This window comes from Vidua macroura, chromosome 1 (assembly GCF_024509145.1).
Source record: "Vidua macroura isolate BioBank_ID:100142 chromosome 1, ASM2450914v1, whole genome shotgun sequence".
NCBI classification, from domain to species: Eukaryota; Metazoa; Chordata; class Aves; order Passeriformes; family Viduidae; genus Vidua; species Vidua macroura.
In genome coordinates, this window is record NC_071571.1 from 28,712,515 (window position 1) to 28,727,352 (window position 14,838).

Sequence of the window (14,838 nt, forward strand, 5' to 3'; positions counted from 1 at the left end):
AATTTTGGCATCACTCAATGTTTTGGTCAATAGAGTAGAAAAGTCCCTTTTCTCTGCAGACAGCACCATACTGGGAGAAGCCTAAGACTTGCTGTAGAATGATTTTAAAATAGAAAAAGAGTCACAAAGAAACCTGAACAAGCTGTCTAAAAAGGACATAATCAGCTTAAAACTCCACACATATTTCTGCCCAGGCAGAAGAAACAACTGATAAGGTAATTCTGTGTATTTTCAACATCTGTGGTACTGACAAGGTAAAACAGGGGCATTGAGCTAACAAAAAGTAATTTACAGAACATCAATGTGAAATACTCTAGGCACTAGACCTACAAGCAATAGCTTCAGATGAGTATGCTTACCTTTGCTTGCATTTAATTTTGACTTATATAAAGTTTATCTTCTTTCAACCACACTCAGAAACATTCACTACAATTAATTTACTCACTTTTTCTTTTTTAACTTTTAACTTTTTAAACTTCTTTTTAACTCACTTTTTCTTTTTTGAATTCATCTCTACCCAGACAATGGAAGAAATGTTGAAACTATCCCTAGCACTATAAAAACTGTCTCATCAAAGCCTTTGGCTCCTCTGAAAAGCAGATGCTTAACTAGAATGTTCCTGTGAAGGCATACTTGCCTCAACTAAGCAGCCATCCCTTCAGAAAAAGTTAATCTAGAGAACAGCTAATTTCATTCAGCAAAAGCCACTGTGACCTTTAATTGCATATTAACACCTCTGATTTGAGCTGATGACCATTTCCTGGATATGCTTTGGAGACACAGTGCTAGCAGTGAGTAATTCCTGACCTTTAGCCATTGAATTAACACTTTTAATTGTAAATGAGAGAGCATTTAAACTCTTTCTAATCAAGTAGCTTATAAGACTATTATTTGGCTGGTCTGCTACAGAGTATCAAAACCCTCAGACATAGTGAAGGCAATTTTTTTATCCCCGAGGCTTTCCTAATTTATATCCCACAGCAGTTGCTCTTACTGTTTGTGCTTCACAAAGCTGTAGTGGGGAAGGCTGTGTCTACAGTATTTCTTAGCTGCTGAAAGAGTGGTTATATGTCAGTGCTACTTGAATTTTTTGCTACTTATCACATTTCTTTGTGTATCTCTGGATGCAATGTCTCAGCCTGTAACCAAACCACAGTGTGCTGTGGTAGAGGAAGCAAATCTAGGCTGGAAAATTTGCATATGGCAGAGATGGGAGACATTAATATTACACAGACATAATTTTTTACTTTCTTGCAAGATTTCTGATTTTCATTCATGTAGAACTATAAGTCTTATCTTGAAGCTGCACAGGAAAGATGTAAATCACAATCTCTATGACCTAAGAATACTGTTGACTTGTTCAAAGTAAAAGGAATGTCTATGGGCATTGTCCATGAAAGACTTGTGTCTCTATGGTATCATGATATTGCAGTAGAATTTCCCAGGAATGCACAGTTAATGGAACTGGAAATATCAAAATCTTTAGTCTGAAGACCAACTAGAAAAAGGTGTTGCAAGATTTTTCATTTTCAATTTAACAGAAATTTCTATCATCTTTCCTAGAAATAGTGTCTCTCTTCCTATCTGCAATAGTTTTGATAGTGTCTCTCTTCCTATCTGCCATAGGTCTCTACAAGATATTCAGTACAGGCTAAATCCTATTAGTTTCCTCTTCAGAAACTCTTTCTAGACTTGCTGAACTACTGTTAGGTTTTGCCCCACTTCCTCCTAATAAAACCTTGAGGCAAATCCATTTTCCCTGCAGGAATGCTACCAGATTCATTAAAAGTAGTCCGCATCTTACAAGCTTAAGTTACAGTGATAAACTCATAAATAATACTAATAAAATGTATTTAGAGGAAACTGCAAATTCATAAGCATTAGGGAATTTCTTATAATAAAACTAGAATGCAGTTTTGGAGTTTGAGTATTAGTTGTGTTCTGTTGCAGCCTCTGAGAGGATCTGAACTGAAAAAAATAATTTCTTCTACTATATTAATATACTTATATATTAATTAATTAATACAGTTGAAGTTATCAAAACCCCCTTTTTTGGAAAAAGAAATATATGTAAACTGGTAAACTCCCAAAAGGAAGTATTTGTCCCTGCCTTCTTCTTGCAGCCCTTAGCTCCAGCCTATCCACACCTCCAGACTACTGAACCAGTAGGCTGAGCATACTAGCATGGGAAAAGAAATAGCTGCTGTCTAATCTGCCTAACAAAACTGTGGGTTTGCTACCTTAAGGCCACTACAACAGCTTGCTGCCTCGTTTTTTTCTTCTTCTTTCCCAGGCTGTAAGGATAGGGTGAGGTTTTCAGTCCTGTTTATTTTAAAATTATCACTTTAGATAATCAGTTTTGCTAATTATTTTTAGCCCAGATATGCTAATGAAATGAGGCACTTAGTCCAGCTGAACTTCTACTATATTATTTTATGCTAGAATTTCCAAGTAAGAAAACAAATGAGCAATGCCAAATGAATCTTTTCATTAGGGGAACTAAATCACCTAGAAGATGAAAGAAGGTTCTAGTTAGTTATTTTTGGTCATATACAGGAATATAAAGATGAAATTTAGTTATTAGGAATTCGCACAATTCTGATATTCTTCAAAAATATACACCAGGTTTTTTTTCAAAAACAATATCTTCTGTATATTCTGTTGAACAAATATTCTATTCAAAGCAGTTTAATTGTGTTAACAATAGAAGACATCTATTAAAAGTGTAGAAAGCTGAAATATAGAGGAGATGAATGGAAAACAAAGGCTCTCAAGACTTGATGTAAGTCATAATATTTTATACATCACTCAAAAATCACAGCAAGAAACAGTGTATAAAACCTAGACATACTAAAGTTTTTCTCAGCTAAGAACTGAAATACTAAGGTCTAGCTGCGTATCAAAGTAGCTAAAACTCTATATTATAGACTCTGAATAATCTCAAAGAAATTCACATGAAGACCAAAAATTACCCACATGAATAAGGCTTTAAAGTCACAGAGTATGAACTTAAATGGCTTCTATTTTGAGTACAAAAAAAAATCTGCAGCTGTTAATGACTAGTGATTTTTGTTTGTTTCATTTTGATGTATATATAGAAATGCGTGTGTGTTAGAAATTGCAATTGAAACACCCAATTCAGTGGTATCCAACCTAGATAAAGACCCTCGGAGTCAACTAGTTGTTATGGGTGTAGGCTTTAAACACCTAAGTTGCTCTGAGGACTTGTTAATGACTTAGAGAGAACAAGTCACAAAGTCTTTGCTTCTCAAAGACTGGACTGGGTGCTACCACTAGATCTCCCTGCTTTTTCATTAGCAAGTGGAGCACAGAGGTATTCAAACTCACACTATGGAAATCATTCTTTTCACATCAAAATATACTGATAATCTACATAGACAAAAGAGGTAACAGCATTATTCAAGACAGTTATAGCATAATTTAATTCTGAAAACTATCATATAACAAACCTCATTTTCAGCCCTTTTATTCAAAAGAGCTAGGATCTTAGAGCTTATTAAAATGACACAGAATAAAACAGGCCTGGTTTATGCTGCCTTCCCATCCTATTTTCATCAACGTCAGCACAACTTACAAATGTTTTCTGTCAGCTTTTTCTCTTCATGCCTGTTTTCCACTGTCATCATGCACTTTGTTTTCATCAGTCTCTCTGCCATTCTCTGACTGTGGTAACTAGATTTCTCCAGCTCCAACATTCTATTAACTACGTGTCCAAAATACTTATGATGTTTGTTTGCCTGTACTCCCGAAGCATTGGCAGTGCACTTGTTTAAAGCCTAAATCACCCACTGAAGATTTTCCAGGCACTTTCTCAGCTTCCTAGATAAAAAAACTTCAATACCCTGTTTCTGGCTATAAAAAAGGAAAAGGATGAGAAGCTATTTCTTAACTGCAATTACTCAGACTCCAAAGCCTTAAGAAAAATTAGGGCAAAGAGTTTGTTTTATCTTTCTGCCTTCAATAAGCTTAGTCCAGGAGCTGCTTGTATGTATATACTCAGCAAGGCTCCATGGTGTTAATCTGGTTGAAGTGTTAAAACCTCATGAGCAGCTACAGAAACAGAGCTGGGGGGGTTGAAACCTTCCTTTGAGCTCTATCAGTGGAACCTTGCCTGCATGCTGAATCCTTTTCTTTCCCTCCTCAATGCCCCCCAATGATGTCAATAGCAGTGAAATATCTTTGCTTTCAATAAGTTAATTCCAAAAAAGCACTGATAATATAGGGGGTATTACAGAACTGGAAAAAACCCTCAGCTGGACTCCTCACCAGGTCTGAGGAGTATAACAGTAACCTCAAAGCAGAACCAGTTTATATCTGAAAAGTGTCAGACAATTTGTCAATAGGGGAAGAATGGTTATAGCTCCCTGCAGGCAGAAGAATGTAGCTGAGGATCTTTTATTAAAGCTGTGGCCTCTATTCACTTCATTCATTTTGTCTACAGCTCAGTTCACAGCTTGCTGTTGGCAGCATGTTGTTGCCTGACCACTCTAGTGCACAAATTTTAGCATCAAAATACCCTGACGAAAAGACTTTTAGGCCAGGTTCCTAAGAAATGGAGGTTTGTACAGTAAGACATAAATATACATAGGTTTTTCTTTAACTTGCAGCTGAATATATGGGTTGATCTACACCAAAGAATTACAAACTCTAATAGTATTGTATGCATAAAAGGTTTGTGAAATTCATGGTTAATTAGAGGAAACACTCCCTCATGTCTCCCACTGAGCTCAACTCCAAATAGTAAAGAGAAAGACAGAAAGAATATTAAAACTCCAACCATGGGGCAGAGGGAGGAACAGAGACAGTCACCCTTTAATGATATTTTTCTCTATATTAAGTGTAAGATAATTCAACCAAGAGACAGGTTTTTATGAAACCATGCTTAATTCATTTTGCTGCCAACAGAACTCCTGATGACGTCTCTGTGCTGTGTCACCCAGCACTGAAAAATGCTTCAGTCACACTGAAGGGCACTTTAGCATATCTCAGGCTTTCTGACAAACATTGTTCTCATAAAGCAAATACTTAATCCTTTCTTATGCAGCTCTTTGAAATCAAATTTCAGGGCAAGAATCATTCAAGAGGAAAGATAAAGCTGAATGCAAGAATTTTGGTGAATGGAAACAGGAAGATAAAAACAAGCAAAGAAAACTTATCCAATTGCAATTCAAAATTATTTGCTTCACTTTAGAAAACTTAATGTGAAGAAAACTTTTTGAGGCTATTAAAATGAAAGTATAATCAATAAAACCTTCTTTGTTTTATTAAATTAGTTATAAAAGCCTCAGTGTTACTATTTCTTGCTAAAATATTCTTCTTGCATACTGGTTGGATCTGACCTTATAGTCTAACCAAAAATATGTAAAACAAATGATCTTCCAGGAAAGTTCAGAAATTCAGTTAAGTGGAGGGGATTTAATAAATAAAGTAGCATTCTACTTTTGTAACAGTTTGCACTTGAAGATTTGCATGTGTTCCATTTCCAAAAACAATAGGGATTAAATTTTAATCTCATTAAATTCACCATGTAAGTGATTCCAATGCATACTGTAAGTTTCACCCTGAAATTCTATTTCTGTGCACGTCTTGTGTTCCTCATGTTTTTGTGGTTGGCTCCTTATTTATCTGACTATGTGTGAGTCACTTTAATATACATATATTTTTTTAGTACTTTGGAGTTTATGAAGCATTTGCCTGTGCAGATGTCTGAACATATTGCTGTACAAGTGCAAATATCAATATGGTACAGGGTTCTTCAGAATTTTTAAATTAATAGGTTTCTGTTTAGGATATTATGTAACTGATAGAAATTATTTATACTGAATTCTGAAATACAAAAGAAATCTCTGACTATACTATGACTCCAATAGTATGTAATTACTATCACTTACACTGAATATATCTGTAAATTCATACTGGTTAAGGTAGTAGGAGGAAAAGCAATATAAAAGAAGGAAGCAAAAGGAGAACATTAAATAAGCTATAGCAATGAAGGAAAAGGGAAAAAAAATGGAAAAGGGGACAGAAAATAAAAAAAAAAAACAGTCAGGGAAATAGAACATTTAATATATATGTCTATACAAACATGCAAAAAATTTATTACCTACCCTTTTGCAACTGCTGCTCTCTACTAGATGGCTATGCATGCTTCCCCTCCTGGAGACCCAAAGTAATTTTCCAGCAGTTGTTTTGTTTTTGTTTTTCTTTTTTTTTTTTTGTTTGTTTTCCTTTTTGGTTGTTTGGTGGTTTTTTTTGTTTGTTTCTTTTTTGGGGGGGGGGGGGGCAAGGGGGAATGTGGATTTTTTTTCTTGTTGTTTTTAGGTAACAGGAATATAGCAACCTATTTTTGACACCTGAACACCTCTCTCCATTACTTCAAATGAATCTATTTTCTTATTTTCAGTTCACAGTCTACAAGGCTATTCAATCCATGTAATCCTTGCTCAGCTGTTAGAATGACTGCTGTTAAATCTACATTTTCTTTGCCCAAATGATCAGGGAAGCTCATTAGGTGAATTGGACACACCTCACTTTGGCCAAAAGGCACTATCCATCAGTTTCTAAATTATATTTATTTGATCTGTTTTTCTTTCTTTTGAAGTTTGTTCCCTGAACAGTCTTAAGTCAGTTTTAAGTCAGATTGGTAAACATAGTTGTGTAGATAGCATTTTTTGATTTCTGAAATTAATGGATTATGGATCACAGAATGCGTAAGGGAAGGGACCACAACTGGTTATCTGGTCCAACCTTCCTGCTTAAGCAAAGGTCATCCTAGAGCACATGGCACAGAATTGCATCCAGACAGTTCTTGAATATCTCCAGTGAGGGAGATTCCACAATCTCTCTGGAAAATCTGTTTATTTATAAATTTTAGTTCTCAAATTATTCCATATACTACTTTCTTCCACATTCTTGAGAGATCTTCAAGTAAGGGAGCCAGATGAACAAAAAAGAGTCCTGAGTCTTCTAGGTTCTGTGGCCCCAATCTCATCCACAATCACCAGCCCATCTGTACCTCTGGGCTCAAAATTATCCTCCTTAACTGAATTCTGACTGAAGTAAGGCAATTGACTACACTGAGGTGGTTTGATATGCACATTTGCTCACTTTGGTTAAAAATAAAACAGAGGTTTTTGTTAGTCATGGCTATTTTAATACACTAATTGCATCAGTAGTCACTCAAGATTAAAAATTTAATCGCTAAAACAATTATTGAAGATAAAGTAACAAAAAAAAACCCCACAGAATTTGCCAAAGAATAGCTGTCTCTTCTTTCATGCATTTTAATTTGAGGCTTCAGTGCCAAAACATATTAGAAGCACTGAGCCACCTGCTTTATTTTCTCCTTTTCATTAGGCTTACTCTGAATATTCATAGTTCTCAACAGACAGATTAATCCTAATGTTATCTTGCATCATTGATCTCTCTATGAAATAAAGGAAAACAGAATATCGAGCACTTCCCAGATTATGGTCTTCTGGCCTGTAAATATAATATTAAACCTAAAGTTAATTTTGAATACTGCATATTAACCAAATTTTTTTTTTTGGCTTTCAAAAATGTCATTTCTGTGGTTGATATGGAATAAATCCTGAATAATTTTAAGGTTTTTTTTAAACAGTAAAACAGTTTTAGTTAGGTCAGGTAGTTTTTGGGGATAGGCTCAGCCCAAATCAAAATCATAATACTGCAGTTCAGAGATCCAAACAAAAAACTGAAGACAAAAATTGACAGTATTTATATTTTTTTAGTGCCCTGAAAATGGACCCATATGGGACTATAACACAATTAGCCACCCATGAATAAAAAGACTAATTCATAAAGCAACAACACAAAAATATTCAATCAGAAAGATTTACACTGTCCTATCTTGAATGAAGTAATATTACTTGTATATATTTTAAAAAGTAGTCAGCATGCAGTTGTCTGAACAGTTTCTTAATATACAGTATTTGCAGAGGAAATTCTGCACACCATTTTTCAACCATCTAAACAGTTTTGGAAAGTTGAGAACCTGATGGTCTGCTTGACTAATATCTTTCTCTGTTCTGAATTCTCCAGAAATGTCTAGTACTGCATTCATAGGTGTCCCAGTAGCTGAAGTAAATCAGGGTCGCAGAAAGCCACATAGGCAGCCTGAGAGATCATTGAAGATCACCATAAAAATTGTAAATGTACAGACTTTTATTTCTGATATAAATTGACATTGTCTGACCTGTTACCACCTTCCTAAGACCCTAGATAAAGGCTTGCCCCACACCCTTTATGGTGTTATTAATGGAGGGAAAAGCTACTTTTCTCATGGGAATGGATGTGAGAAGTAATAAATGTATAAAGAACATATTATTACAGAACTTTAGCATTTAGGAGTTTCTATTTTTTTTTTGTACTGGTTGCTAAACTGGAACCCTAAACCTCCAGCTTGTGCACCTAGCTTGTAAATAAGTGATTCCAAGTGGTATTTAAAGATAGCCAGTAAGAAATACTGAGGAAAATTGCGCACAAAAACCTATAACCTCTTTGGATCATATATGCTTTATTAACTGCAAAGGCATATTGTCTTCTAGGAATAATATAAATGATGAAGCCAGAGGAAAACAGAACCTTATGTTTGGGAACTGCAAAGAACTGATTTTTTAGTCAGGAGATGCATCCATGCTGACAAATAGATCCTGAAATTGGTAGATAATTTCAATGAAGAATAAAATATATAGCCGAAACCAACAAAAAATGTTTACACAAACAGTTAATTATTTGTTAACACATAAACCAATTAACATTAGAGAACAGATAAGCCAAACCTATTGATCAACTGAAAAGATAAATCAAAATATGTTAGTGTTTTTTAATGCATGGATTCATACTCTTCACTTAAAAAAAAAAATCCAAATACTGACTAATTAGAATTTAAGCCTTCAGGACAGAGAAAGTTCCCTTTCTCTGAAAAGAGCATTACCTGTATAGTAACAAGACTAATAAATGGTCCCCTGCAGCATTAGAGTGAGTCTCCTCTTTTGGAAACAGAATAAGAGAAATATTTAGACAGTACTACCACTGAAACATTTTTAATCAAATGACAATGAAGGTGGACTGGCTGCAGCAGGAGCAACAATTTGTTTTGGTTGGTGGCTAAGAGCCTATTGAGAAAATCTGGAAACTGAATTAAGAGATAAAAGCCTTTGGAAGAGCAGTTTTGTAACCACTCTGAAAGAAAAGTCAGCTTTATTGCCAAAGAAGCAAGTCATTTTAAATGAAAAAGAACCCCACATAATTTCATTCTCCTATGACTAAAGACTAAAAATATAACCCTTGTCTCCTTTCTTGTAAGTTAAAAAAAAAAAACATTTATCCGTTGTTTTAGCTACTTTAATATATTAAAATTATTCTATTTTGGTTGCATCAGAAACAAAAGGCATCAAAGACAAAAAAGTGAAGGAATTTTTCTGGCTGCACTTTGGTTTGGGCTTGATACATAGATTTCCAGTCAAGTGAAATAATTTCATTCTTATGATGGAGAATTTTTAGTAAGGAGTTAGCCTGAGTCTTTGGCAGATCATGAAACAGTAGGAAAAAAAAAATATCTTACAGTCTGCTCTCATTTTTATGGGAGCCAAGACTCCTTTACAGATATATCATAGGGAATCATCCTTACCATTTTATTCTTAATTGCTTTAGTGTATGAGTCACCATTATTTTTAAATTATAGGGAATTCTAAAGAACACATGACTATGCACATATGAATAAATTATGCTTTTGAAGATTATACTTCACAAGAAGTTGGGGCCTAATATAACATTTAAGATATGTAATAGTATCCATCATTGTTGGCTAAGATAAATATCTTGGCAGTCAAAAAGCAGAGCTCCTACAACAGTCAGTGGAAGCTGCTTATCAAATTATGTATCCCACATGGACCAAATAATAGTATTCTCCACACTGTATAAGTGGAAATTTTAGTAAATCCAAAGACAAAGCAATAAATTACTACATTTAAGTAGTATTTATTTTCCCCAATAAATACTATTCCTTCTTAACAAAAAAAGGATGCTAGTTGCTTTCATTTTTTTTTTAACAATAGTTACACCAATGATGAAAGAAGACATTTAGCCTGTGTTAGCATTGGAAAAAAAAATACCCCAAAATCTTACTTTTTATGTTCTTTTTCCTGTTTCAGATCAGAACTTTCTATAATTATGCTGCATAATAAGCTGGATAACATCACAAAAAACATTATTTTTTAATGGTCATTTCCCTCCATCAAAGGACATGGAAAAAATCAAACCTGAATTAAACAAAAGAACAGGCAGCTGAGGAGAGCAAGAAGTGTCAGCAAAGTTTCTCTTCATTGGGATTCCATAACAACTACAGTTAGCTTATACAACAAATTACTGTGGATTTTAAAGATGTGTATTTCTACATCAAAGCCCCAAATTTCAGTTCACAAGAAGTGTGCAGGGGATCCATCAGTAGCCATGCAAGATGAAAAATGGTCATGCTCACGGTGCTGGGAAGGCATCTCAAATGGCACACACCCCTGGACTTCAACCATGTTTCCTATGGATTGTTTCTTCACACACCTGGCAAGCAGGATTAGTGAACCATCCAACCACCTCAGACAAACCAAGAACCTATGTAGCTTTGTCATGCCAATTCCATTGTTGGGGTTCCTTCCACCCTCAGATTCTGCCATATAAATTCTCATTGAAGGTAAGAACTTTTTTCATAAAGGCTTATCCCTGTATTTTGACATTACAAAGCAGCTGTGATTAGCCATGGTGCATGCACATGTGGGAAAGTCACAGGCCTTTCTTTTAGTTTGAGCAAAGACCAAGGTAACTGTTGCCACATACTGCAATCCAGAATTCCTCATGCCTTTATTGTCCATTATAAGAAGACACAAAAGTGCTGATTTCCCACATCACAACCAGAATTTTATTCTGGTCTTCTGTGATCCCATAGGGTTTTCAAAATAATATTAAAAATTACACACTAATTTGTCTGTAAAAAGGTACTTCCAATTAATTCTCCAGGCCCACCATCAAGGAATGGAGTTCTTTTCTGGTGAGCATAATGGCAATATTTTGTGAAAATAATCAAGGAAATAATTAGACTAAAGTTATTTTGTTATCTTCACCTGATGCCACAGAGTTTTACAGTGAAGGAGAATTTTATATACTGTTTATATATTTGTATATATTGAATTTAACCCAGTTACAGTTTATCTGATTGATTTGAACTCTGTAACAACTGCACAATGAACTACCTGGAACCTACGAGCTATTGTATTCATAAAGGAGAAATGAGTGTTTTCACTTGGTGAATAATAATTCTTTCATATCCTCTAGTCTTTCTAGGATGAAGTAGACTGTTTTCAGCATTAATTACTTCAACATTCTGCTTCAGCACAGTAAGATATTTGCCCTGCATTACAATAGCTTATATGAGCATATTGCTTATATAGCAAAACTTCCAAAATAACTGTCAGTCTGCAGTTACTTGGCATTCAGAAATACCCTGAGGAAAATATGTTTGTAATAAGCAACATTTTCTTATTAAAAGAATGAAAACACAACTTCTCTTTTATGGATATTTTTTTCATTGTTTTCTAATGTACTTTTCTAAAGAATTTCCAAAATCCACACCAGTCAAGAGACAAACTGTACCATGCAGTCCATAGGTCAAGGCATTAAGAGAAGTTCAGGTTTAACTCCTGCTGATACTTCAGATAGAGGGAGAAACAAAATAAAGCACATTTGGATAGCCTACTCTTCTCCTTTTAGGTAATTTAGTGCATAATTAGACATACAGAGTCTCTTTAAAATCTTTGGAATACAAAAACAATGCCTGCTTCATCTCTTATTAATTGTGATATGACCTATTTAACAGCATAAAAACATTTCCATTTTAAACTGATAAAGTGGTTACTCTTTTGCCTACAGTCTATTTTAAGATTCATCTTCATGGACCCCCTGGCACTCAAAGTGCTTTGAATGTTTCACACAGTTTTGCAAACCAAGTATTTAAGTAAACCAAATCTAACGCAAGTAGTATTTATTTTTCATTCTTCTTTGCACCATGTAATGTCTGCTACATAGAATTCTCCCTTCCCATTATGTTTCCTCTCAGAAGAGTCATTGGTCATGTATATTGAAGAATAAAAAAGTGTCACTTTTCCTATTTTGTGCAATCAGCTGAGCTCACCCAGCAGAAATCAAGCCTCAAGCTAAAATTGTACTATTGGACTAGTAAAAACAAAGCATTATTTGAACTGCAGATGCTGGAAAATACCAACGCTGTATCTTCAGAGAGATTTGTAATCTAATGAATTAATTTCATTATTCTGCAGCCACACAGGCAATTAACATGCTCCAGAATGATAGCCTCTAATAGCAACCCCAGTAAAGACAAACTAATAAAAAACTCTGCTTTATGCTTTCCAGAAAGCAGACACTACATTGACATCAAGACATCAAGTTCGAAACTAGAGGGCAAAGGGTTTACTGTGTAATCTTTCATCAAGCTAAACACTGTCTGGGCACACCATATGACTTTTCTTCATCAAGACTGTTGTTGTTTTGCTGTGCTTTCCACTACTTTCCTCTTTAAAGTGGTTAATTTCATGACACTCCAGAAGCAAGGATTAGGGAGTAGGAGTTTGAGGAGGTGGCATGAAGATAATTTTAAAACAAACAAAAAACTTTTCTAGTGAGAGATTTTGGCAGTAAAATTTAAGAAACCAGATTCACTTGTGACAAGTTGACCCCATTTTCCAACTCAAGTAAGGACTTTACGTTAACCTCAAAATAGAGTCATAAGAAAAAAAACCATAATTACTTTTCCATAGCAAGAACCAGAAACATCAAAACCCTTGCAAATTTACTCCTTTTAGATATAAGAATTACTCAGTAAGGGCTGGGAAAGGGCACAAAAATTGTTAGAATTTCTGCTACAAGTATTTTGCTGTACTTGGGTAATAACAGAGGTTTGCATTTCAGGAAATTATGTTTATAGCAGTTTCACCAGACAAAGGATCATAAATTCTTATTGGCAGCCTATTTGCACTCGCAGCTTTTTATAGGGACAAAAAGATCTGGAAAATAAGGTTTCTAGGGTCAAGATCGTGTACCTGAACATCAATTTCCTTTGTAAATATTCCTGAGGTGCTACTCCTATTTAAAAATACTGAAAAAAAGTTCAGGTTTCTTTCAGGGCTTTGTTGCCACATCTATCACTCTTTCCCATGAAGTCCAACACTGACTCTGCTCTTGTTATTATCACCTGTTTCCTAATAGAGGAGAACTGGGGGAAAAATCCAAAAACACACTACAGAACCAAAAAACCCGAAACTCCACATAAAACTCTAACATCCTATTTGTTTAAATATTAATTGAAATGAACAAAACCTTTTTTTTTTTTTTTTTTTTACTGTGCAAGTATGACCCATGCAACTTCTTTTATACTTCAGTGAAGTCTCTCTGGTATGATATCTTCATGTCTATTAATTATGTCTGTAAACTGTGCATAGTTGATGAGATATTAAGAACGACAGCCTATAACAAAACTAGTAGGCAAGTCATTTTTTTTGAAAAATATCACTTTTATTTTTCCTTAACAATTTCTGCTCCCTGCTAAACTTTGTATACTTTTTTTTTGCATTTCTCTATCATATATACCCATCAAAACAAGAGAATCTTTTCTATTACCAGCATTTCTACTGATGTAATTTAAAAAATTCAGTGCTTCTAGTATTTGGTGCATAAAAAAAAAAAAAAAAACAAAAACCAAACACTTAATAATTTACAGTCCTTAAACAGGGAAAAAATACTCAGTGCTTTGCCTTATAGCTCATCATCTCTTCCTTTATTGTCATACTCTGCTTATTTTCCTTTTAGGCAATTTACTTGGATACTTATGAGAAAAGGAGTTACCAATAGTGGAAAAACAGCCATCAACTCCTAACAAACAAGAGCCAAACCTCAACCACACTTAAAATCAAGTATTTCTCTAGGCCTTTAGAGAAGGTCTTAGGAAGTAGGTTTCAGTTATCAGCAAGGTGATCCTGTAAAACAAGAAGTAAAACAGATTCAATCTTTAATCTTATTTGAGAAATCCCTGCAGAAAATGTTGCCTCTATGTTTAAGACTTTACTTTTAAAGCATTTTATATCATTCCAGTAGAATTTAAATTTACACACTTAGAATTCTAGTGTATTGTTAAGAATCTTGGTGACCCCTAACAGAGTCTCAAACTGTTAGATTATAAAATTAACCAATCTCTAGTGTGTTTCAATACCATTCATTTGATTTCACTAGTCTTGCATCAAAATCTGCCTTCCACCCTAAAAGTCACACCTTGGGCTGCTAAGCACTACAAAAGACACTTCCTCAGAGGAAGAGGCATCAAAAAAAGTCAACAATCAACATTATGTATTTCTAACTACACATCTGCACAATGTTGAAGATCACTGGTAGCTTAGAAACATTCTGTAGGTCTCACCCTGAGGAACTAGCCCTAAATTTCACAAGAAGTATTGCTAAGCTGAAGTTATACAGGTATATAAAGAAGACACACAATACAAAATACTGGCTGTGCTAACAGTACTGAATGTTACATTATCTCTGATGTCTAATATTTTGCAGTGCCAAAATCTTGAAATTTTCAAGTAAGTTAAATTTAACATCTTCACCCTGCCCAGCAAGCCACTGAATTTTATGAACATTTTCAGCATGTATTCTCAGTGTGAAATTCCTTTGAAAAAGCAGGCAGACATATGTACCAGTTTAAACTAATAGAAGGATACACTTCCCTGTTTCATA